Genomic DNA, 26782 nt, shown 5'->3' with positions numbered 1-26782 from the left:
TCTACATTTGTAGTGCATTATTTCCTGCCATGTCGCATCTCTGTTCACACCATGCAGGTCTTATAATCATTTTATGATGATAATAGACATTTTTGGATGGGGTGAGCAGTTTTCTAGTTCTAAGAACCCCTATCTTTATTGTGTCCACCGCGTTAACAACATCAAACACAAATAACAGCTTGTAGTAAAGCAAATGGAAGAAAACACGGACAAATGTACCAACAGTGAAGACCAGAAGTTAACTAATTTATGAGCGCACACCCACTGAGCCAGAGAACGAACCTAATTAATACAGGTGCTTTCGCAAAAACTATTCAGCTTGTGTTAAGATGACTGCGTCAAGTTATTTTTATATTACAAAAGAGTTTTTATGGAGATCAGTTTAAAGTTATGAAACTTTAAAAGAAAACAAATTCGAATCACCAGTCTTAAGGATATGCCTGCTGTAGTGAAGAAATGCTAATTGGAACCACTCATCTCAGCTACATTTCACAACCGCCTCAAATGGCACACAACCCCTCAGTCACTGCTCGTGCTATCTTATTAATGCCTGGAGATTTTCCAAGCAGCCAAAGTGCATTGTACTTCTTTCTTTCACTACCTGTGCACTGAGAGTTTAATGGCCTTGTACAGAATTATAATCTGCACTAATTCTTCATGTATTGATATAAGAGAGTAGTGCATTCTTCTTTCAGAAGTATTAGAACTGATCTGCACAGCACACAGGGTGCATTCTTCAAATTCGGTAATCTAACATAACAAAACCCAGCTAAATATGTCACTGAGTTTTGTCACTGATACAGTGCACCAACATGGTGATGCACTCCTTTTCTCTGGCAAGGGCTTCAATATACAATTTTTGTCGTTGCTGGTTAATCTGCAGATCATCTTCTCGATTGATTGTTTAGTCGTTAGAATAAGAACAATTGTGAAAATATACCATCACAATTTGTCATACCCAAGATCATCTTGGGTATTGAATGGCAATTTTTCAATCTATGATAATATATGGGAAAGAAAAGCACCAAATTAAATTATTTGAAAAGTTGGTATCAGCAAATGTTTGGCATTTCTTAGAAAAAGAAAAGATGATCAATGTCGATTGACAAATCAATTAATTGACTTTTGCTCTATCTGGGGCACTCAGGTTTTTCTACACACTTTTCTTGTTATGATACTGTCGAAGTGAATTGTTTAGCCTGGAACGTGTTCGTCTTTTGAGCTGTATCAAACAGCGATTTTTGTTTGGTATTCACTTTTCTTTGCCAGGCTTTCCCAGCTTTAAAGTGGACTTCCTGCAGCTTCTTCTCCATTGCTGCCTGAGGAAGAGTACTGACTCGTGACACATTGCAGTGTGTGCATTAAGACAGAATTCTTATACAGCTTTCTAATTTCTCCCTCCTATAGCTGAAAAGAAAACATCAGATCTGTCTGGGACGGGAAAAAAAGGGGGATCAAAACTAGGGCACTTTGAGCTGCAGTGTGAATATTTCCTCAGCTATAGTCCTCCAGCTCCCCCTTTCTCCTGTCGAGCACTTTTCCTCTCTCTCGCTTTTTTCGACACTCTCACTCTTCTCAGACTTCCCCTCTTACACGCCCACTTTTTCTACCTCTCACCCCCCATACTTTTCTTCCTCCTCTCCCAAATCTTTCCCTCCTGTCGCTCTCCACCCGCTTCGCTAATGAGACACACACATACACTAGTATCTCTCTAAAACCAATCCCCCTTTATCTCTTCATCAGGCACTCTTCCCTTTCCTCATTGTTCTCCATCCTGTGTTTTTCTCCCATGTATGTCCTCTCTTAGCTTCTCTCTAAAGCTCTCACATGTGGATTTAATTATTGAAGCTAACGCAGCACATACAGCTAAAGGCTGCAGGGTAGGGTGTCAGGGAATGTTTGATACAAATCATTTGCGTCATCTCATTTTCTCAGCATTTCTCAGCGTTCGGCAAACAAGACAAACTCTGCTCTCCGTTTTCCCCTTACAATACTCTTTTGTATTTTTGTATTCATTTAAGGATGTAATCGAATTCATTAGATGGAGTAGTTTGATCAGAATTGGGCTTGATCAAAACACTGAGTTCAATCAGTGTGGCTTTCGTTTTACACTTTTTTGAAATGATTGTCTGTCAAGAAAATATTTGACAAAATATTAAAATATTTCTTCTTGACAAATTCAGTGAGTGAATAAATCACATTTTAGGGAAGTTTATGTGAATGCAAATCAGGTCGAGTCAGGTAGCGGCATGCTAAAAAATAAGAATCAACTAGTCGTAAATTGTGTGTTGTTCTGAGTTTCTTCACAGTAGTCCAGGTGTGGAATAAGTACTCTCATCCTTTACTTAAAGAAAAGTAACAATAAAACAGTGTGAAAATACTCCATCACAAGTCAATATTCTGCATTAAAATGTTTAAAATGTCTTACTGTAAGTAAAAGCACTCAATAAGCACAATAGTCCCCATTTTAATAACACATTGTTTTAATAATTCAATTCAATTCATTTTGTATAGCCTAGAATCACAATTCACAAATCTGTACACAGTACACATACGACTTCCTCTGTCCCAGCACCCTCACATCAGGCTTGGACTTTGAACCAGGAGACCTTTGTGGTCTTATGAGGACTTGTTGCCACAGAAGGGATTATGCAGTATATAGCTGTGAGGCTATACAACTGTATTGCTCATTAAATGAGTAAACCATTTGGGGGGAAAAAAAGATAATTATGAGCCGATCATTTGCTCTACAGTAGTAACAGAAAGAGAGGGATCCTGGTGATATCTCTAAAGGGAGTTGAGTTGTGCAACTAAGTGTGTTTTAACAGAGCACTCAGGATTCACTTCAATTAAAAGTGAGAAGTGATATAGTGTCCACTTCACTGAAATTACACTAAATGTAATTATCAACACAGCACACATCATCTCATGAAGCAATTAAAACGTGCTTTCAGCTTTCTTCACAGGCAGAGGAATTCAGAAATATCTTTCACAGACAGAAGTTTTCAAAGGTTCAAATCTTCATCTCATCAAATAAAAGGGAAGAAATAATAGACTGTGGAATGAAAGTTCAGAGTTGATCAGAGGTGAAGCATTTGCTGCAGCAGATAAATGAGAAGCAGCAAAATAAGTGTGCACTATTGGAGCGCTTCTCTCTCTCCCTTTCTTTGCTTTTGTTCTTCAGTGGAATCTTTTCTGAAGGGAAGAAAAGCTAATCACTCAGTTTGGGCCATGAGCAGAATTGTTTGCAGGGAGTTTTCCCACACCACAAAATACTGCAAGATGTTTTACATTGTCATCACCTTAGGATGGCACTTCCAAACCCCAATTTATTTTCCATGTGATATTAATTAGGACTACTTGTGCTAATCTCACTTCAAGTAACTGGAATGATTTAAGCCCAAAATGTTGCCCACTTTGACCAAATTCCCCGGACGTCTTGCCAGGAAAGACTGGCTCGCATCTACAGCGCTCTCAAGTCACTATCACACTGTCAACCATGTCCGTCGCCCAGCTGACACATCACATAAAACGTGCTCCTCTTTTCTTCCCTTCATTTCTGCAAATATTGCAAAGAACATTTTTTTTTCATAACAAACATTTCCCTTTGCTTGAAGAAATGATTTGTTTCACTGAAAGGCCTATTTAGGATGCGGGAGTGACGGGGGACCTTTGGGTGATCTGAGCAGGATGTGGTTGGCTGTTCGCTGGCTCAGGTAAGCCATTGAGTCCCATTAGTGCTGATGGTGGAATGATACTTTATTTTTCATGTACCTGACATGGCTGCTAGATGTAAGTCTGTAGCGCTCTTCAACTACAACTCTGACACCAGAGTCAAAGGCATAGCTCAGAGTCTGGAAAACAGCCGCTAATTGGCTGAGTTCACTAGCATTTGTTTCGGATGCATTTCTTACGTCTTCAGGAAGGCAGAAGTGACTTATCTGGTGAAAAGCATGACTTTGTCAGCCTTTGTGTACTTCCAATGCTGAGGGTGAGTCGTCTGGATGAGGACACTAATCCCTTGAGCGTTTGCTTATGCAGGGCAGAGGCCTGCATCACTTCCTGTTAGACCAGTGGACATACTCAGGTTTCAATTTGGGAATCGTGAAAACAACATAAATATAAATGCACATTCACGTAAATTATGATTTGTAAAGAAAAAGAAGTAAAACTACAGTAACAAGACCGGTTAGCCACATAATGATTCATTTCTCAGAGGCAGTTTAGTGTTGTTGTTATTGTTGTTCCTCATACTGGAAACTTGTAAAGTGACAGATAAGTTTTAAGATCAGATACTTAAACTTCCCTCAGATTTTAATTAATTTTGTGTTTATATGGGTGTTTACGCCAGCGTTGAGTCATTGCAGCCACGCTACATCTTGTGGATGTACTCATGCAGATGGAGCTGCTTTCCAGTATTGTCTGGCTCCAAAATTCTCTCAACATGTGCCTTACACATTTTACTTTTTTAATCCAAATGCTGTTGTGTCCTGCACACTATAACTGCACCAAAAGCAATTAGCTCATCTCCACAAGGGAAATAACAACTGGCAAGACTTTAAAGTGCCCTGGTGATATGCAAGCCCTTAAATGCATTGCGTCCCATTTAGGGAAAAAAAAAAGGAGAAAATAATCACCTAAAGATGTGCGTCGAACCAGCGAAACCTTAAAGACTGTCTTCTATTACTGCATTAAGGGAAAAACAGAGGTTAAGATTGAGATGAAAAGAAGGAATATGATGGTGCTGCTCTATGATTGCACAGTCCTCTCGTTTAGTGTGTGCCTGGACGTCATTGGGGCTGGACATGCAGAGATAGCGGATCCAACTGTCAAGTGGGGGACAGAGAGGGGATGAGTGGGATTGATTACACCATAACATCAGATACAACAAACCACTAATCTGATGGTCCATCTGCAGTCGTACATCTTCATCTATCATCCACCCTCCTGTCCATCACCGCCGTGGCTCAGGGGCAGTCCAGGAGCCAGACAGGGTAAACTCCTTTCGGCACATCCATGACTCAGTGCCTGTGCATCAATCAACCTGTCTATCTCCGCATCACTGCCCTACAAACGTGACTGTCGGCTCTTCTATGAAGTAGGTTCTGTTGATGAAGACTTGGATGTCTTGGATGATACGTTAACCTTAAAGACAAGAGATAAGGCAGAACCATTCTGGCTTTCAAGCTGGATCAAATTACGTCCCTGCAAACATATGTTTCCTTCTTTGTGGACATTTTTGGGCTTTTTGCTACTCTGCCAGCATATGCTTTGTATCACAATGTATGTGACCCAATTCATAAGCCGGTATTTTGTCCCATTATCTGGTTTGCTAATTACCTCAATCTTGTCACTTAAATGTAATTATGGACATCACGTTATGTTTTCGATTGAAATACATTTGATACTGTACAGAAGGCTGGGAGGGATCCTTCGGCCTGGCAAAGCTTCCATCGGCGAAAAACAAAAACATACACTAAAAATGGATGGCAGAGTATCTTGTGTTTTTGATCACAACAAGGACAAGGATTTTGACATCTGTATTAAGCAAAAATATAAATATAACAGGCCACATACTGTAACTATGCACCATAAGTGCTGCTAAAAGGTGCATGATGGAAAGCTTGAAGCTTTATCCCCCAAGTGGAAATGAAAACCAGAGTTCTGTGGGGCTGAGTAACGGAGGCTTTATTTCCTTAGCAGATGGCTACTTCTATACCACCAACGTTAATGTGTTCTTGAAAAGGGTTTTGTGGTGGTCAGGGGTGAGGAGGACTTCTAGCTGTTATCGCAAGCTGCAGTGAGACATCATGTGCTTTAAAGACACTGGTCCATCAAATCCTGAGGCAATTACGCTGAGAGTACAAAGGTCAGATAGTAGGGGAGGCACGAATGAGCCTGCCGGATCAGTTTATCGGATGGCCAGAAACCCAGAAACAGCTGAGGAAACTAGTGGCACTTTTCTCAGAAGTCAAGAGAGTTGAGTGTGGCGAGGGGGAGCAAAGGTCACAAATTTGAGTTTTATTTCACATATCTCTTTATCAGGGATCTTTTACATTTTGCAAGCCAACCCAGACAAGTCAGGAGGGTGTGAGAGGATTGGAATAATTTTAAACCTGTACCTGCTGCATTAAGATTAATCAGCAGAGGCTTTTTCAACGACTCCTTTTGTAATATGTATGATTTTTTTTGGGATAGTTTGATGGATACTTTTGTACTTTAGAAAGGTACAAAAAAACACAAAAGAGGACATGCGGTGGTGATACACTTCTGTTGAAATGTGGTTCAGCAAACAGTGAAACGGAATATCACGTTAAGGCTTGCTGACAAATGTCTTCACTGGGTTTAATAATACATGAGTAATGGCTCATAGCAAGAGCAACCCCTCTAAAAAGGCAGTCCCATGAAGGAAATATTTTATGAATGTCAAAGCTCAACTCTGCTTTTGTAGTTACTCACATGCATACAGACGAATAACTCTGGATGTCTTGAAGCTTTGAACCTTCACTACAGGTCACTGAAAGCTTTCATCCATCTCTCTCTGGGTTTATCATCGTTGCCATTTGGTCTTTGCTCATGAGCAGCAAATTTGGGTTCATTGTCAACTGCATAGTTTTGCAGGAGTATGGTGCTACAAGTAAGGTTCAGGAGTTTAACGAGAACGGTCTACAGAGTGCCTTGACTAATAAACTACCAGCTGGTCGCCTTAGGATGGCCGTCACAGACAAAGTCCAAATGGCCTAATGGGGTCCTGCTTTTCATTGGGACAGTGTACGGCACAGTGGAAACGCAGCCAGTGAAACGCTCAAGACCACCACATCACCTGAGCAGCAAGACCCATGACATGTTCCTCTTCAGCATGGCTCATATCTCCTTCATTCATCATCGTAAACAAAAAATGTAAATGTCTATTTTTACAGCGCTAGATTCTTTTGCTCTTCGAACGTGAAAGATGATTCGAAACATGTCATTCTCGTAAAAGCGCTCTGCATCCAACCAAAGTGTACTGCTGTCCCTTTTCAAGATATGATCCTCTCCATCTGTTACCAACTCATTCTGAAAGTCTGTCTTCACCCATTCACTTTGTCTGCAGTTGATAATGCCAGAAGAGAGATCGAGACTCAGAGTCTAAACAAGCTTTGTAAATATCTTGCCAGCACGTAATGCGTGCAATGATCTCCATCTTCTAAATGTGCACATTTATCCTGCTAAAATGGCCAAAAATGCAGCGGCCTGTACTCATTAACAGCAATGTGTGCGAATGCTAAAGGGAAGGAGACTGTGTTTATTTTGACTCAAGCAAAACAATCTCCATCTCCATTCCGTTCTCCTGCCAGATTAATTGGGGTAATTGACTTGTGTTTGTAACACAAGGTAGAGGGCAGACTCCCTGACACCGCCAGCCTGGCAGCCAGGAGCAATTGGAGCGCCACATAGCAGTTGCGATGACGAGACATCGCGGCGAGCACTCTGGGTAATTTAATACAGTTTAGAAGGTTAACGTGTCTGATAAAATCAGTTGTAGCATCGTAGAATTTTTACTTTAGTGCATAACTTTAAAGAACTTGGCATAAAGCACACCAGAGATTGAAAAAAATAAAAAATCTAACATCGTTGCCTTCGTTGCTCAGCTGTGGACATTTTCGTTGGGAAGATATGTCAGCTATGTGGCAGCGTTTGCGTCAATGACTCAGCACTTCCTTTAAAATGATTTCTCTGCAAGAGTGCGATCTATCACCAAAGTGTATGGTTTACAGGACTCCTGATGACATATATGTGACACCCAAGAGAATCCTCAGGCCATTTCTGACTTATGACCTCACCCCTCCGAGTTCTTTCATTGGCTCACACAAGCCCTGACCCCAGCTGCCCGGGCATACTAGCATACACTCCCTAGGAAGTGGAAATTACCTCTTAATACTGTCAATGCTTCAACACTTTCACAAAAGGCTGTGAAGAAAAAACACCTTCACCTCCATTACTCTGCATATTAAGAAGACAAAGAAGTTATGATGGCAGTTGAGAAGGTTTTACCTCACCCAATGGGGCACTTTACCAAACAGAAATTATACAATGTATTAAAATATTAGCTGCAGAACAATGGTGGTAACTCACTGATGGATACGTTATTATTCAAAGCACATTAATACTCCGACTTTAAAAGACTTCAAGCTTGCGTCTGTCATGTTCTGTTATTTCTTTCAATAAATCATTTGCCCATCTGAAGTACCTGATGGCACTCTTCACTGCTCTTAAACTCTCACATTAGAATATGTTGTATGGGAATACACCCTTTGTGGTATTAAGTACATCAGAGCTTGAGTAAAATTTAGAGAAAATGCTTTGAGTAAATCAAGTTCCCTCACTATATCTTCTCTTAGCCATCTGGTAGTTATTGAACGCTGTTTTGAATACTCTGAAAAAGAGCCCATAGCTTTCTCATTTTACAACAAAACAGTGACATTCCCTCATGCTTGCCCCCCCCCTTTCTTTCTGACTGTGTCTTATCCTCTCTCCTTCTGCCTGTCTCTCTCTCACCAGACCAATCAGTTAAGGAGACACATTACTTAACGAGGTAATTGGTCTAATGTCTCTGGGGTACAATGAGAAATTCCATAGTACAGCATGCTATTGTGGTTAGGTTTCATCCCAAAATCACATTATGCTATGAGGCATTGTTGGATGTCATGGATTTTGTCATACACTTTCAGCTTCCTCGCTTTTTGTACTTCTCTCCAAATCAAAAAGAAAGGACAAATGTAGCAATGTCTTGCAAAAGGTGAGTTTATGGCACTATGAATGTCGAGGGTGGCATTTGCCAGCGGGAGCCAATAAAGCATTTTTAACTGGCCGATTTCCATGATTATGAGTAAACTGAAAGCACTAAAATGTGCTGCCATTGAAACAAAATGCTCGTTCAACTGTGAGGGATCCTGATTTCTGGTATGCGACCTTGTGGTTGACACGGAACCACAAAAGTAGTGATTCCTTTCCATTCCTCTACAATGTTCCATCCAGCTCCATTTGTTTTTCATTCGGAGAAACACAACTTTTCACCCTTTTCCTCCTGTAAAAACATGGCATCCCAGAAGGCTTTGCGGGAAGTATCAATCACTGAAATGGTTGTATTGTGATTACCTCAACACACCGTATCAGACCTGCTCTCTAAAAAGAAAACACCGGACACCAGAGTTATGGCACCAGAGATAACACGCTATGGTGTGTACTGTTGCTCAAACTAAAAACCTTATCTGTGACAGGATAGTGAGCATACATATTTGTGCAGCTACAGTATATCCGACATAGCTAGTACACGGCTTTGGGTAGATGAGCGAGGGTAGTGCAGAGGACCATGCCGGCAGATACAGTACCTCTGAATGAAACATGAGCCTTTTTGTCTCAGGAAACACAGAGTGAAAACACTGTCAGTGTGTGAATCAGCCACGGAGCATGTGGGAGAATGAAATCATTGGTTTGGAGAAAGGACTCTTTTTGTTCTAGTAGAGACAATGTTTCCATATATAATGACCTCTTTCTTTTTTTCTCATTAGCAACCACGAAAAGAAAAGAAAAAACTAAGTTTAGGAGACTGCAAAAGCAATTATGATAAATATTGCAACTACTTAGGCTAGTCATATATTTCTTAAAGCTATTTTAATGTTGTAGGATGTAAGAATTTGGACAGACAAGAAAAGGCCTTTTTACAAATCATACCATTAATTTCATGTTATAAGTATAGTCTGCTAAAGTCCTCAATGAGACAGGAACATTGTGATTACAGATGTTAAATAATTGAATTTCTTTCTGATCATGGTGACTCTGGTAACTCCATCGGACTGCTTCTATTAAACTGATGACAGAAAATGAACTCCTATTCTCACAGACTCGTCTGCGAATGGCATGCATGTACAATGAATTAAAGTAAATTGCAGAAAAGTATGTAATCATTCCAACCATTATGGGATGGAGCGAACTCTCCATTACCGGCGGTTTAAGTTGACAACGTATTACATTCTTTTGTTTCAGTCGTTTAAGCAGTAGATTCATTAAGACTAAACCGAGAGGACTTTTTCAGGTGAGCCTGATTAGATTTCAGGCAGACACGTTTATTATGTCCACAACCCAAGTCTACCCTCTGACCCTCAGATCAGAGGATTTCAAAGTAGATCACAATCAGTTATTCTTGTTTGTTGTCGTTCATGGAAAGCAATGGATAACCATAACATTAAAAGAGGGATGAATTGCTCACTAAAAAGTTGAATTCATGAAAAAAAGTGTGGTAATTGAGAAGAAAATAAAGGATTGGAAAATTACATATTCCATTTTGCCAGGGGGAAATATATTATCAGTTTGTCAATCATTATTTTCCTTCTGTGTGTTTAACTCCATTTGTTTTACAAAGTTCGAATTAAGGTTGTCTCAAATCATTGTTCTTTTTCCTTTTAAATGACTAGCTGACATGGTGTGTTTGACAAAGCTGGAATTCCCTCAATAAACAGCAGCAGGTTTATGTACAAAGATAATAATACAACTGCCAAAAATGAAGCTATTACTCGCCATGTTATCTCTTCATCTTTCTGAAACTGTCATGGAGCTAACCACAGAAAACAAAGTCAGATAGGTGTCCATAGAAGTGTAGCTTTTTTTGAGGTATCGCTCCATTCAAGCCAGCTCAGACGTCAGCACTGTTTGTTGTGCTATTTGAGGCAAACGGATGGTACACAACACTACCTGAATCAAATACAAATGATTGGTTGCAAGCACTATTTTTTTCCAATGACAAACATATTTTATTCTTATTCTTTTAGGATCAACAGGTACAAAATCATACTGTGTGCACTGTGCATGTGTCCATAATACTTTTTATTCAATTATTAGAATTTACGAAGTTGATTTAACATGTACATGTTGTATACTGTATGTACATACATAAATTAACTACTGTATACATAATATATTGTATATTCATATTTGTATTGGCTAGTGTTGTACTGACCAAAAGCATCAAAGGGTGTTCTACTAGAGTCTAGCAGAATGTAATAGTTTATTAACTATTCAGAATATTGGCTAGGCTATTGAGAGATGTATACAAATGTAAATAAGGATACAGCACTGTGTGCTGGTACTAACCGAGTCACAGACACCGATCCCAGCCTCGCATTTTATTCTTGTCTCTCCTGCAGCACTGCCATGCATTCCTACCAAACCTTTTAACACTTTGCTATCACCAACTTCCTCATTCTGTCACAAGTTGTCAAGAGAGGGGAGAAAATTAGCTGCAATGAGGGGAATTTCCTGTTGATGTCTCCGATATTTCCCTCTTTTCCCTTTCATGACATGTCTCATCCATTACCATAATAGCAGCGGTCTGCCACAACAAACTAAAATGACCTGTTTCAGTGTCCTAAAGGGTGGAACAAGGACAAAAAGGTTAGGTTTATTTAAACTCAATGGAAATCTTGCTGCTTTACTTGCAAAGAGCAGTTCACATTCATGTCAAATTGTACAACAACAAGTTAACTGCTGACCGGGTACATTTCCCCTCCTAAGTAGAGAGCATTGTTACAGTCTTACAAGTTTCTTCCATTTATACAGCTGTGGATTTACAAGAAAAATACAGGCTACATTAACTCTGTAACAGCTTAATGTAGCACCTAGGAATTCAATCATGATCCCCTGGTTCTCTGTAAATGTCAAGTCACTAACTAGTGAAACTTTGAATTTTCTTTGCTTTAAATGTATCAGAAAAGCGTAGGGTCTCCTGTAGCTATACTGCACATATGTTACACTTGTTCTCCACCTGTGAGTGTGAGGTCCTGCTTAGGGTTAAATCATCAAAAGGATCATTTTGAACCGTTCACAATTTTTTGCTTTAATTTATTTTATTTGAAAAGCATTATTTATTTAAAGGCAGTATTGTACACCAGAGTTTTCAACTGTAGTGGGTCACAATTGCAATTCTATGTATGATAAAGTTTAGACTGAAATATTTACAACAGATACTTTAGGCTTTAAAAGTTCATATAAACCAGACTCATCCATTATTTTATCATGTGCACACTATTGTAATTTATACATTTTTACATCAAGGATACCACCTGTCGTACTTAATGATGACATTTGTGAATCCTAGTTTCAGTGGTCAACTTTAGCAAACACGTGCATGTTCTTGTTTTCACTCGTCTCTTGCCACCTTTCTGGCTCTGTGTCCCTCTGTTTATCTGCCTCCGTCTCCGTCACTTGGTCACAGAGTGACACTGACGGAGGTGACGCCTGCAGTAGCTGAGATACGGCAGAGCTAATGGATTTGTCTCAGGCATCTGAGAGACATCAGTGCTCAGCCTCAGAGGGGATGAAATACAAAGGCAAAGAGTTTAAATGCGTTTCTCTTTCATCTTCATTTGGCCTCAAAAGAGACAAAAAAGAAAAGTGACTGAACAACGTCTCACATCTCACCTCATCTACACCACAGCACCCATCCATCATCTGTGGCAGTCTAAATCCCCATCCTTTCATTCCCCTAAAGGAGGGCAGTTTGTAATGGGGAGGGTTTGTTAAAGAAAAAAATCTATTTTCATTTTGTCTCCAAGGAAAAAGCTTTAAGGCGACTTGCTACATTCCATTTAAAGTACATAATTTATCTAATTTTCTATGAAAACTCAAACAGCCTTTGTGACACATAACCATGTGTTCCATTTAGCCTACATGCACCAAGCTGCTGTTTGAAGTACTGATCCAGCTCAGTGATGAGATTTATAAACACATGACGGCCAACGCACAACCAACGCACAACCTCGGATTCAAGTCAGCTTTCAGAACCAGGGTCACTCACAAGGTGGAGAATAAATGTAGTCTTTCAACTTCTAAAAAAATCTTTAAAAAAATAAATGGACAAAAGTCAATAAACACAGACACAACCCAGACTCTTGGGCACATTTTGCTGCAACTATAGATGTGCTTAAAGACGTCAGATCGGCACATCGGGGGAGGGAGGTGGCCGGTTGAAAACCAGATGCCCAGCAAGTATTTCTACACGTTTTTACAGGGGGTTTATTACGTGCCCATTACTAGACCAACTTCTTGTCTTGAACCGCCATCAAAATCTGCCTCTTGTTTTGTATCATTGCAGTACATTTGTTGTTGTGCTGAGTTCATTGAAGTTCAAATATGTGTTGTAAAGTTGCCAAAACTACAACAAGTGTGCCAAGAGATACAGTATGCTGTATTTGCTCGAGCTATGAACGGTAACATTTCCGTGGTGCCAAGGCTCTACGCATACGAGATGTGTCATAGATTGCCAGACTGGAAATCCTTGAGATTTAAATGTATTCTATCCACTGTAGTACAATATTGAGCCATACGTGACCTTTCATTTCAAAATCAAAGTAGGTCAGCGTGGTTAACTATGTTCTAACACATAAATAAAGTGGATTAGGGTGCCGTTATTGCTTATTGAATAATGAGTTGCACAAGTGTAATGCATTCCTGAGCAGGCATTATTGATTTACTGTTAGTCTCAAATCCATCCATAATTCATATTTAAGCTGCAGGCTCTTCCTTGATAGCTCAGAAAATCCCTTTAAGGCACGAGCAGGGAGACCTCAGGAGACTCGTGAAGCTGTAAGTGAAAACTGAAGCGACAGGAAATGAAAAGGGGAGCGAAGTAGCCAATCACCCAACATTCCTACCAAACGTGTACCAGGGGGTCGCAAGGTTAAAGGTGAGGGGTTTCTGGACGGGGAGCACAGCTGTGTGCCATGAGGGGCACACAAAGACGCCCCAGCGTGACCCCCAAAGTCACAACTTCCACCAGGAGTCACCCATAATAACACATCTGGGCCTGATTCCCCCTAGCAAGCAGGTATCATGGCAGAACAGAGGGCCTCCTTCTCTCTTGTTTGTTTGTCATTTATTAACCTCATCCCAACCTCGCCGTACCCTTCTCATTAGAGCTGTGATTGACAACTCAAAATGCCAAACTCACCCTGAGATCCTTTACCAAATAAGTGCACTGCTAAACCTTTGTTTTCAAAATGAGAAAAAAAATGGATTCAAAGATATAATGATAGGATTTTATATAATTAATTATAAGGATCTATGTTGGGTAACTACTGTTTGTTGGACTATTAAAGTCAGCCTACACTTTAACCTGTAAATGCAGCCTACAAAGTAAAGTCATCTGTCTGTTTGCTTTTGCATTGTCCCTTTCAATGTACTGAATATGTCATCTTGCTCGTACTGCACCACAATGCTGGACTGTGGTATTCATCATCCTGTCGTGACAAATCTGCACCAATGCCACTGAGCAGAAAGATATTGTGTTTGTAGTTGATTCTTGATTATTGCTATAATGTGAAACCGTTACCAATTTGATGAACCAATCAAATCAGCTCTGCGAGAAACGATACAAAAGACTGATAACATCTGACAAGAGATCAAACGCATGATGAATTGCAAGGCTCTCATTTTTCAGATGAGATGCCCTCCGGTCTAATGGCTTTTGACCTCGGGTCACCTCTCGGATTTTGTGTGTTTGCGTGTGTGCATTTTTGAGAAAGGTTGAAGTGTTTTGCTGTGCTGCCTGTGTATTTTTTTTTTTTGCATGTGTCCAAATGTGTGTCTCTGTATGTGTCTGCATGCCTGCATGTGTAACAGATCTGAAGACTTTGGTTTAATCTACCCCCCACCATCACTTCCCTCCGTCCTCATTAAATACACATTTCTCATTTGGCTTGATGGTAGAGTGCCTGTCCAACTCCGGTCCAGGACAAGAAGTAGGGTTTGAGAAAGGTAATGGGATATGCTCTGAGAAGATGCTATAGTCCATCTGCCTGCACCAGTCAAACCAGTATTGGCGTTTTTCCTGCCAGCCCATCAACATTTCAGTTCATTTGCATACATATTCAGGAATAAGCATGTTTCAATATGTATTCTGACACGTATGCAAATGCTTTTACTGTAGGAGCATAAACACATGCACATATTTACGTGGGGGAATGTTTCAGAGTATTTACGTTTTTAGTACATGTGCCGGTATGTAATTGTGTGGGTGTCTCCAGCATCCACCTCCTCAAACCCCGTCTTTTCTCTGGCTGTGAATGCAGAGCAAGCCAGTTTACCAAAGTCACAAATCTGCTTTTCCTCAGTGGCATTACCATGATATGTTTTATTTATCAAACGTTCTGCCATGCATGTTCTCTCACACCACCTGTTAGCGATGCACTCTCCATGCCACTGAATGCAAACGAGACCTTGGCCCTACATGTAATTGAGCAATGCGATGCATCTTCAAAGTACGTGCAGCAGATGTTTCTCATCTCCCGAGACTTTATTTGAGAGGAATGGATAAATAAGACATAGGCGTAGAAATACAGATGGAGGTGGTGGTGCTGAGGAGAGGAAGAAAGGGGAACAGGAAGGAAGGGATGATGCTGATCCTTTCCTGTCAGGCTGGGATAAGAAAGGGCAAGAGGAAACGATGTGACTCACACAATGTGTATGTGTGCGTGTCTTTTTTGTGTGTGTTTGAGAGTGACATAGAGTGAGAAACGGAAAGATCGTGATCGAGTGGTTGTAAATATATGCAACAGGTCCCAAATTACACTGGACTAAACACCCTATATGGATTAGCTTTAAAATGAGGACCTTCAATAGTTGTTATTTTGTCCATGTTCAATTAAACGTTGGAATCTTCTCTCCAACGTGTCTAAAGCAAATTACGATCCCACGGTGCGTAGGTAACGTGAGCCGAAAATTCACTTTGTGTTTGGTTTGACACAGCATAAAGTGTGAGTTATGTCTGATACAAAGTAGCTTGTATAACATGTTGTCTGACCACGAAGGAAGGCTGAAGTGTTTTTACCTGAATAATGGCCACACTCAAAGGCAGAATGAAACTTGTGATTTTCACAGTCTCTCCCGGGAGGCATTCATACATTTTCACTCAATTGTTGACATGGAAAGAGACAGAAATAGATTGTGAAAAGAATAATGAGAGCTAGTGGGAGAACTTCAAATACTCCTTTATTTCTCACCTCGTCACAGCTGGCCTTTGGGGTGAAAAAAAAAAGGGTGTGAATGTTGGATTTTCTTAAAGTTACAGGGATACAGCTCCCTTAATTCCAAAGTCAGAAAAGCGTGGGGGGAGAAGTAACCAAAACTATCAACCATCCGACAAGCAGTTCTGATGAAGCATAGTGGCAGCTTGATTGGAAGATGCTTGACTTGCAGTTTGAATCCAGTGGAGTTTGGTCTGCTCTCAGCTGGAGTTCATATATGAGGGTTACAAAAAGATTGCACAGCTTTGAATAAAGTCTACTGACACAATCTTTCTTGTGGTTTCAATTCATTGACAATGTTGCCCTTCATCACTCAAAACTTGGTCTGCTTTTGTAAATCTAGCCCTTTCTCGATGACCGTATTACATCACAGTATTTTAAAATGAAAAGGGAAACTCAAAACATGATTCTACAAATGTCACTGTGCAGACAATGTAAGGGAACATATCATTCAAAAACAAAAAACAAATGTGTTATCCAAGATATATCCAAATGAGAATAAATATGAGGTATTGACCTACATTGAATATTAATATTTACTTGCAGCAGTTCAGCAGAAGCTAATGCGAGTTGTGTGGCTGCTAATACTTAATGAACGGCGGTACCCTATATACCTAACCATATTCATCACGGTAAAGGTGGTATTGCGAAACCTTGTCGTGGGCGAACAGTGATGATGATGAAACTGGTATACCGTCCCCCCCTACTTTATTACCAGTATCTTAAAAATATTCAATCATAATGGTTTAATTACATCAAGTCAGTTTTGTCCATAGATCATTGCATTTGTTGGCTTATGAACCCCTTAATTCAAAAGTAAGACATTTGTTTCAAGGTTTTGCCCAAGTCTACTTATTTGTCGTGGCAAATGCAAAACTTTTAATGAGTATCTGATAAAGACTGAATAATAATATGTATTTCTGTCTTCTTTTGGGAGTTATGTCTTCAGTATTTACTTTGTTTGATCCAACTTGTGGATCTTATTTTTTTCTGAAGTAAATATCATCGTCTACCCTACGCTTCTCTCTGTTGCTTTGAAGAGATATGAAGGGCACGGTTATTCTGAGTGGTGCGTCTCGACAGCATCTTGGAAACTTGCTGGGTGTATGTCTGTGTGTGTGTGTGTGTGTGTGTGTGTGTGTGGTGTGGGGGGTAAATGAGCAATTATAAGGCCGGTTCACATCTTCTGAGCACGCATGAAGTCAGCAAATTCCTGCCGTCTTCTGCTGCCTCATTAATGTTCAGCCGTGGAGATGGGCACGGACAGAGAGTCTGGGGGTCTCCGTGGTTACCCTGGGTGAGAATCTAATCAATGACATGCTTTCTCTCTGGATGGTGACGAGGTATTAATGAGCTTCCAATGCCAATGAGAGCTAATTATCAGCCTTCTGGAGGTTGAGAAGAGAGAAAAAAAACAAATGGAGGGGAAATTGCAGAAGCAGCCAGAGAGAGTGGTGTTTTTGCACAGATATGCAAAGATCCAAAAATATCATTGCTTCCAGATCGATATTTTCATAAACCCGAGCGGCGGAATGCAAAGAGCAGCCAGCAGGAGTCAAACCGTTGTCAATTAGCTGTCAGCGAAAGTGTGGAAGATCATTAAACTAATGAATACACACTTTTTTCATTTTAAACATGCTGGGAGGTGTTGACACGTCTTCTCCTGTCAACACCCCATTCAACCTCAGGTTAGATGAATGCTGCACATTATGTAAACTCAGAACACTTGCAATCTGTTCTATTAAAACTTTCCTATGAAATATTTTGCATATATTTAAACCTGTTTTATTGTCAGGGTTGTGCTTACTCTGATAGATCAATCAAAAAGTCAATGGTGTAGTATAGATAAATAACGAAGATGACCAAAATGTCCTGCCTACTTTAACAGCAATTTAAAAAGTAACTGGACTGGCTGCCCACAAACTTGTCTCCATTCCTTTGGTCAGCAGAACAGAGCGCAGCGGCACACAGATACATCTTCAATGACACACAACTGGGCCGGTGGAAATTGCTTTCAGTACCGCCATGAAAGTGAATGGAGTCACTTGGCTTTGAACGCAAAGTTTGGGTTAAAGGCATATAAATATAAACATGAAGGAAAGTTTGGAACTGCTCTCTGAGAGGATTAAAGCAATCATTAGCTCACAGTTTTTTTTCTAAGCACTCAGTTCGGTTGGCAATCACACTCCACTAATAAATTAGCCAATTGCACAGTGGTAAGAAGGGTGTGGGATTACCGGTCATTAGTAAGCACTGCAAGCACTTTCTGATGCTGAGACAAAAGCTAAGCCAAACCCCACCCTTAAGCATGTCACTCTAAACAAAGGCTTATAATAATGACTTAACTGACTGATAGTAGGCCAGGCTGAGGCCTTTGTGGCTTCTGACAGCATCCATTCTCTTCATTTAATATAAAAACCACAATCAGAGCAAGACCAAATGCACTTGCGGTCTGTACAATGGTAATGGCTGGCCACATTAAAGCACGCCAACATGGCTGTGGCTGTAGCGCCCGCACTTGTGGGTGTTGGAGGAGGAATCTAGACACACAACAATGCTTTAGATGAGCCTGAAAATGTCCCACAAACCACAGTGATAATACCAAGGGCACCATTGGTCTTTGTCCTTTCATTCTTTAGCACTTTAACCCCTACCCCACAGAGCTGGTTCCATGTGTATGCTATCAGAGTAGGGTGTTTTTGGAAACCGTGTGATAAAACAGCAGAAAGCTCAGCAGCTACACTACTTGTTCTGCAATTCTGACTTAAAGCCAGTTATTTATGGAATACATTGTCAGTGGTTGTGCTTAGCCTGAGAAACCTGAGACTCAGTCATGAAACAATGTGAGAAGCTGGTTACATCAGAGACGGTTTGTGCAGGAGGAGGATGTTTTCAAATCCATCGCGGATAATAAGAGGATTCCACAAATCATAACAAGCATGGGTATGGAGCTTGACAAAGTGACAGAAAAAAAAACAACCAACAGATGTTTGATGAGTGTCGAAGTGAACTCTCAATGCCCTCTAGGTTCCCCTTTCTACTCATTATAGCAGCTTTGTCTGTGTGCTTTTACTCTAGTTTTAAAACTGAAAATGTTTACGACAAGCTTGTGTGCTCTTTTTTTGCAATGATGTGCCTCAAATAGACACTTTCACAATCGGAGGCTGGACCAACAACGGTGCAGAAAAGATACATCGGGTGCATTTAAGATATCATTTGAAAGATTGAGATATTTTCAGAACAGGGAGGCAATTATGTATTTATTAGATGATGTGAAAATCCACTCATTCAAACATCCTGACAACATAATCCCCCCTTCCACTAGCATCCCACAAGTTATAATGAAAAGGGCCTGCCCAGTATTTATCAATTTACAAGTCAAATGACTTAGAAGGAAACCCTTAATTAGACTTGTAGATGCAGTAGCATGATAGCACCTCAATATCCTTTGTAGAACAAACACAAGCTATTTAGAAGAAGCTTTTAACCAAGGGGCCCTACATGGAACATGAGTGCATACCCTCTCCTGAAACCCTAGTGTTTCACTTGCTCACCTTACTTGAACTACATCCCCATTGTTTTATGGGTGCACTTACCTGCACGTAAACAGGCCAAGAGACATTTACTGTCCCCTTTACAGAGTCTTATACCCAGGAAGGGGTCTTTTCTGAGGGGAAAGAAGCTGAATGGTTGCCGTGTCTCCATTTCCCCCCATGGAGCCAGCCTACTGCACTCTCGGGTGGGGTCATGTTCTTAGCAGACAGTACAAGATGTTACTTAATACTCAAAGCCCCACACAACATCACTGGCTCTCAGAAACGAGTGGATAAAGCCAGGACACAGCAGAGCACATTAGCAAAGGCCATAATAAGAATATGTTAATTATTGGTGGAGGTAGAATTTCAAGCATTGCTTTTCATGGCACTTCTCCTTTATTAGGTTCTGGATGAAAATGAGATGACAGATGAAAAAAGGTCACGTGCCCGATCCAAACTCCATCACTCTTTAAAGCCGTCACTGAACTGAACCAGGGGATTATTTCATTTAAATCATATTATGCAAAATGGTGCACATATGAACTAAAAATGTATCCTCATACAACAGTTTATATGATATCTTACAAAAAGTCCTTATCTTACGAATGTCCAACAACACAAGCGACCAGTGCGCCTGCACAAGCCCCTGCAGTGCAGAACCTGTTTAGGCAACAAAACAACTTGTTTAAGTTTCGGAAAAGTTTAAAAACATTTGAGTCGGAATCTGAATTTTATATCGATGTAGCAGTATCTAAAAGTCTCGTATCGATTATCCGACATGTATTGGTTCATCTTTACACCCCTAGAATACACTCATGCACACGTGCAAAGATGAAAGCACACATTGATCCTGGTTCCTGACATTTGGGGAAAACATTTGGACTAAGTAAAGCAGCCGAGTCAGATGACCATGTTATGGTTCCCTGTGGAGTAGAGGCCCCACACGTCCATGTCATAGCAGACAAATCAACATCAGTCCAGCATCGGACCTAAAACTCTGCTAAAACTAAAATACTGTAAATTTAAAAAAAATGCTGTGCTTTATACAGTAATCATGTCAGCCCTCTGGCAAGAAACCCAGATTCAAATAGACAGCCAAATTCATAATTTACTTATTATTTCAAAGTATAAAGTTTATAAAATAGTGAAAGTTTCATTTTTCGGGCTGCCTCATCGATTAGTTGACAAATCGGTCGTCTTAGTCAACTATGATGTCTTAAGTCAAGTCATTTTTTATGCTTTTTTCATGTTGAATGATTTATTTCCAACTTATGAGCACATCTCTGGTAAACATAAGATATAAAGTCAACTAAGAATTGCTTTGGTCGGGAGCAGCCCTAGTTTTGTGTCCATCACTCTCAAAATGTAAGATATAATATGTTTCCTGAGTCTGAAATGTTTACTTTCAACACAGCAGACACATCAGTGGGTTTAGTAAATGTAAGAATTCAGTGGAAAGATTGCAGCAAACTAGACAGACGGAGGCAATGCCGTCTCCCATCATAGAATTCCATCATCATTTTAATCTAGGTACACAACCCTGTTGCCAGAAAAATTGTTGGTATTGTACTTTTTTGCACACCGCGAGATACGTTCAATGTTGACATTTCTGAACCACAAACATTTAATATAAACTTTTCATATCAGCCATGTATTACGTTTGCAAAAAAATGGACAATGACATGTGGTTAACGTTGTGAAATGATCATGGTTCTTGTTCAAATTAATAACATTACAAAGTAATGAACTTAACCACCATAATTAAACAACAGCCCGAATTTCTCACGTAGCGTTAAGTTACAAGCTTAACAATGGTACATTACAAGTGTAAAGTACTTTTTTTTTTTACACAGAACATGAACAGTGGTCTCCTTGGTAAAAGTCCTGTTTGTTTGACCCATTCACCACGCTTTCTACCTGCCTTAATTGGACTTTCTTAATCGTTATACTTGTTATTATACCATGTAATGTTCATAACACATAACTTTATATAATGGTTACTTGATATACTATGTTGCTTGCTCTGCAAGCTCACTGAAATCATCACTTGCTCTGACGGAATCCAACAACGTCCACATTCACTGTATCCGTGGTTTTCAGAAATGTACAATTGCCAACATTTTCCCTTAGAAAATGGACTGAGATGCAGGGATGTTAACTGCTTGAAACCTGTTGCATGCTATGTAATATTTCAGCGGCTGCTGTAGCTATTTACCTTTGTAGTCTGCTGTGTTTAATGTTATTAGCGTTGACTCACTTGTTAATTAAAGACATGTGCACGTTGCCTGTGAACTCTCACTGGATGATTTTAAAAATGGGTGATGATTTTGTTCTTCTTTAATAAGAAGAAACATTGTTCCCACAATAATCCTCTTCTGAAGTATCTTATACTCGGGGTGCTACTTGGAAACGCAATTGAAAGTAAAAGGCTAGACTAGAGTTTCTACAGTTTTTCTTTACAGCCTTTACCAGATGTTAAATATGCTGTTGTATTTTCTCAGTCATACATAATGAGCAGCTAAAACAGACAACAGCACTGTTTTGTTTTCTGTGGTATCAAACACAATATGTTAATTCTGCTATGCTTTGAGCATCTAGAGTCTGTTTACAAAGAACAAATTGCTGATTAGTTCAACACCTGAGCTTTACAGTTTCATTTCAGCAAGGCTGTGTCAAATATTGAAAAGCCCACAGTGAATATGCTCAAAAAACAAAATCATTCTTACCATACCTCTCCTGTATTGTAGTGAATGGGTGATTTGCATGGGTACCTTTGAGGCTTTGTTTAGTTGTATCATGCATTGCCTCATTATTGACCTGTAGCTTATCCATGCTTTAATGCTACACTGGTTACAGAAAGTAAGATGAACATCAGACTGCCTCACTCTCTGCCACTACAGCTTCATCCACTTTCTTACCGGCAAAGCTGTGACCACACGTTATGGCCCACTGACTTATATTGAACTCATATTGAAAGATCTAGACTAGATTAAATAATTGACTGCTTGTTTCTGCATCTGCAGTCTCCTAACTGGATTTACATTTGTTTGTATACAGTATACACAATTTCTTTGTCAGTCTTCACATTGGAAACACAGATAGTAAAGACAGTGTGCCGTTGCTAACTTAAAGTCTTTAGTGCTCAAATACAATCATCATTTATAACATGAATTCCCAATACTTTAAGGTTTCAACACTGACCCACGCATGCTTTTCTCCCCTTTATAAGTGGAAATATATCGTAGTTTCATCCTTCAAATCAGCAATTTTCTAAATGTGGCCACTCAAGACAGGGCCAACAATCACACAGATCTCCTCCATCCCATCATGCCTTGCTACAAATAGAGAATCCCAATTGTTAGAGTCATTACAACTCAGTCATTGTGACCCACATAGGCAACCCATATTTGTAAAGCTTTTCTGCCTCTCCCTCCTTTCTTGTCTGATATGGCCAATGAATTACCTGTCAGCAACTGCTCCTGAATGTTTAGGTTGCTCTGAAAAGGAAGCTAGTTATTGGCTTGACGTTTGTATGTACGTTTCTCTGGGGTCAAAGGTCAGGGTCGGCACCTCTCACTGCATTTGTGTTTAACCACCTTAGTCACATAAATGCATGGGATGGGGGAAAGCTGATAGGGGCATTTGACATGACAGAGTAACGAATAAAAGTCTGAATGTGACCCCTGAACATGGGGTCATAAACACTTTATGCTTTCTGTGCATGTAAGAGAGAGCTGGGGAAAGGATTGGTGGTAACAGTGAAGCGTATGCCTTCCACATGAAAGATTTTTTGTGCTCTTGGGAATAGCCTCGGTCAAGGCCACCTCAATTCTGACTTAAGTCGCTGTGATGAAATGTGTGCTTTTTGAGTGCTTGACTGCCAAGCAGAATCAGGAGGTCTTTGATGAGTTTCCCATTTGTAGCCTTTAACAACATACAATCTTAACACACTCTATGTGTGACCCAGTGCAATGCTTAGACTTGAAGTACAGTATTTATTTCTTCACTGAGAGTGCGTGCTCATAGCATCTCACATGGGAAAATGTTTGTTGAAGTGGATGAATTTGCTGTAAGTCTCCTTAAAACACAGAGCTTGGATTTTCCCGAAAAAGTGAAGTTGAGAAATGAGTCTTACCCGTACGTCATAAAAAAAGTGCATTACTCAGGCATGTAGGCATGCAACCTTGTACTGTAAGCCTTTCCCATGTATAACTATGAGCTTTGATAAGACTAAGCTCAACACTGGAAAAGCAAGATAAGAGCAGCTATAGTTACACAGCATAAAAAAAAGTGTTTTAAAGTCAAAAAGTACAGCAGAAACTAGCCAGACTGCATCTCTGAAACTCCTGAAACAACCTCTAGTGTTGCCAATCAAATAGTAAACTAAAGTAATTCATGAATCAAAAAGATGCTCATACAGAAAATTAGACGCAGAATCACCTTTATCAGCAAAGTATGTTTGCACATGTTTTTTGCATTTCTCTCGAACCAGAAAGACAATAAAGCTGGTGCAAAGGCCCAACAATGACCAGAGGATATTTCCATGTGACTCTTAAAGCACTTTGCAAACAAATCCCCAAAATGAGGAAAAAGGGCAGAAATCAAATCAAGCACTGCACAGGAGAGTTTATAATTGAAGTTAATCACACATCTCCAACTAAGAACAAAGTAGCAACTAAAGTTGCTCTCCCATGCATTAAATTGCTAAACTCAACCTCTACTACCACTTTTTTAAGAAAAGACCCACATTACCAAAATTAATAGAATTTCACTGAATTGAATGTTTTTAGCTTTAAAGCAAAATAAGTCACACTCATGTTCTCCCTGAAACACAAAGACAATGGATGTTGAATGTACCTGTCTTTTAAAAGATACTGTTAAAAAGTCTAAAGTCTTGCATGTTATGCACTTTTCCTGTGCATCACTGCATAAAGTATTGACAAAATCGGGTAAATGCATTGTACTTGATTCAAGTTATTACAATTCAAATTTAGAAGTTAAGAAGTAAAGTCAGTCATACTGTTTTTACTACAAGAAGATAAATGTTTCTCTCTTGAGAAAGTTTAATTACTTTGTGTTGCTGGAATAAAGTAAAGTCTCAACTCTTAGCCTGTTATAGTGAACAGTAATTCATTTGAACAATAATTCATTTGAACAATAATTCATTTGATGGTATTAAAAAACTTTAGATTATTCATCACGTCTATATCTCTTAGCTGTGTAATACAACTACAAAATGGCTGGCTGACTATGCAGACCCATATTTTTAAAATATTCCATAATGGTGAATCTACTTATTACAGTATCAACACTGTCATGGGAGCCATGATTAATGTGTTAGGTTCCAGCCCACTAATCTTTTTTTTTTTTTTTTTCAAATAACATTGACTGGTGTCTGTTCATTAATCATTTATATATCATTTAAGTGGGTGCCACAGAGGCCCCCAGAGAAGCAGGTGCTGCTGGGTAATAACCAAGCTGACTTCCTCGGCCCACACGGAGCTGGAGGACAGTATGAGCTCTCTTTATGTTCCTACAATCATATGATCAAAGCATACGCTGTAACTTCCAGGCGACAGTTAGGTGTTAGTTAACCGAAGTGTGCCTGCGTGTGTGTTTGTGTGTATGTGAGTTGTGTGTTTGTAATCTGAAACATTGCAGAAGCTGAGCCTTGCCCATGCCCGGTCCTTTTCTTAGCTCTATTTCTGTTCTTCTCCCTCTCCGTGTCTCTGTTTTGACAGTAAGTTCTGCAATTACTCGGGCAGCAGTCTGTTGACTGGGACTTTGCCTTCAGCGTTTCGCTAGCCACGGATAACGACTTCAGCACCAAGAGCAAACAAAAACACACCAGAATGCAGTAGTTTGATTTAGTTTACTTTAGCATATTGTGGGGAAGAGAGCAGAATATTTAAATCAATGAATTCTGTGACTAATACAAACTCATTTCTTTTTAAGTGTGTTCATTTTTTTTCTTTTTTTTTACAAATAGTGGGCCTAGCTGTTCAGGTGAATTTAATAGATTAGAACATTTCACATTTTAAATCACATTTGTTAGCCAGCAAACATTTTCTAACTACATTTAGTTTCAGCTATGAGTCACAAGGCACCATCAACTACTGGCTAGCTCAGGTCAACAATAACTAACTGGGCTGTCACACAACAAACACCAATTTTAGAGTGATGTCTAGACAACGTTTTTTTTATGAGATGTTGCACAACTGATAGTTAACTCAGTAAGTTCAATATGTTTTGAGGATGTTTGCATGTCTAAAAACATCTTAAAATGTGTCTTCTAATTATATTAGAGGTACTGGTCATGAATTCAACAACATGACTCATTAATATATTTATGCTAATGTTGTTGTTAAATAACACCATGTCAACCTGTAACTGTACCAACCAAAATATATGTTTCATGATGCACAGAATGGGTTTTGGGACAATGTCAGAGCCTCAGAGCTTAGAGCGTCCTTATACTATTACCTGTCAATCATAGCCCCCCCCCCCCCCCCAACACACACACACACACAACTTGATCACCCACTATACCTGTGACTTCAATTGCCTGCCTTGAAAAGGCAAGGTGTCAAAATATTGATTCCGTTAATGTCGCACTCCAAACTTGACACGCCTGAAAAGTTATGGCCTTAAGGATGAAGGACTAATAAGGAAGCAGTAATCAAAGGGTAGCAGTGATGAAGTGGATGACATTTGGGACTTGTAAGGAGGAAGTCTGCAGGAGGACGTCTACAAGTTCATAAGGATCCAAATGAAGGATAGCCCTCAAAGTCTGGATCAGCAGCGTCATCCATCTCCCTTTATTGATTGCTTCAGCTACAGCTGGCCTTTTAGCTGGAAGATGTCACTTGATATTTCCTGCTTCTGGGACAATAAGTGTCATATATACAAAAGGAAAATCGAGCCAAGTAATGAGAAAAAACTAAAGACAAAATACAAAAGATGTTTTGGTCCTCCCCAAAATGAAAGAACTACAACTAAAAGAGATAATATTTCCATTTTCTCTCCTCATTATTGCCATTCAAGCAGCTCTAACCGCATCAAGTTGCACAAAGAAAGAACAAAAAATTGTTCATTTGGCTGTTGATACCTCTTGCTGCAGTTTGTGTAACCAGCTGTGGATCCTCTTCATCATTATCACTGTCTGAGATGGCCTTGGAACAGCTGAAT

This window comes from Pholis gunnellus (genome assembly GCF_910591455.1).
Source record: "Pholis gunnellus genome assembly, chromosome: 4".
Taxonomy (NCBI): domain Eukaryota; kingdom Metazoa; phylum Chordata; class Actinopteri; order Perciformes; family Pholidae; genus Pholis; species Pholis gunnellus.
Note: the sequence above shows the minus strand (reverse complement) of the source record.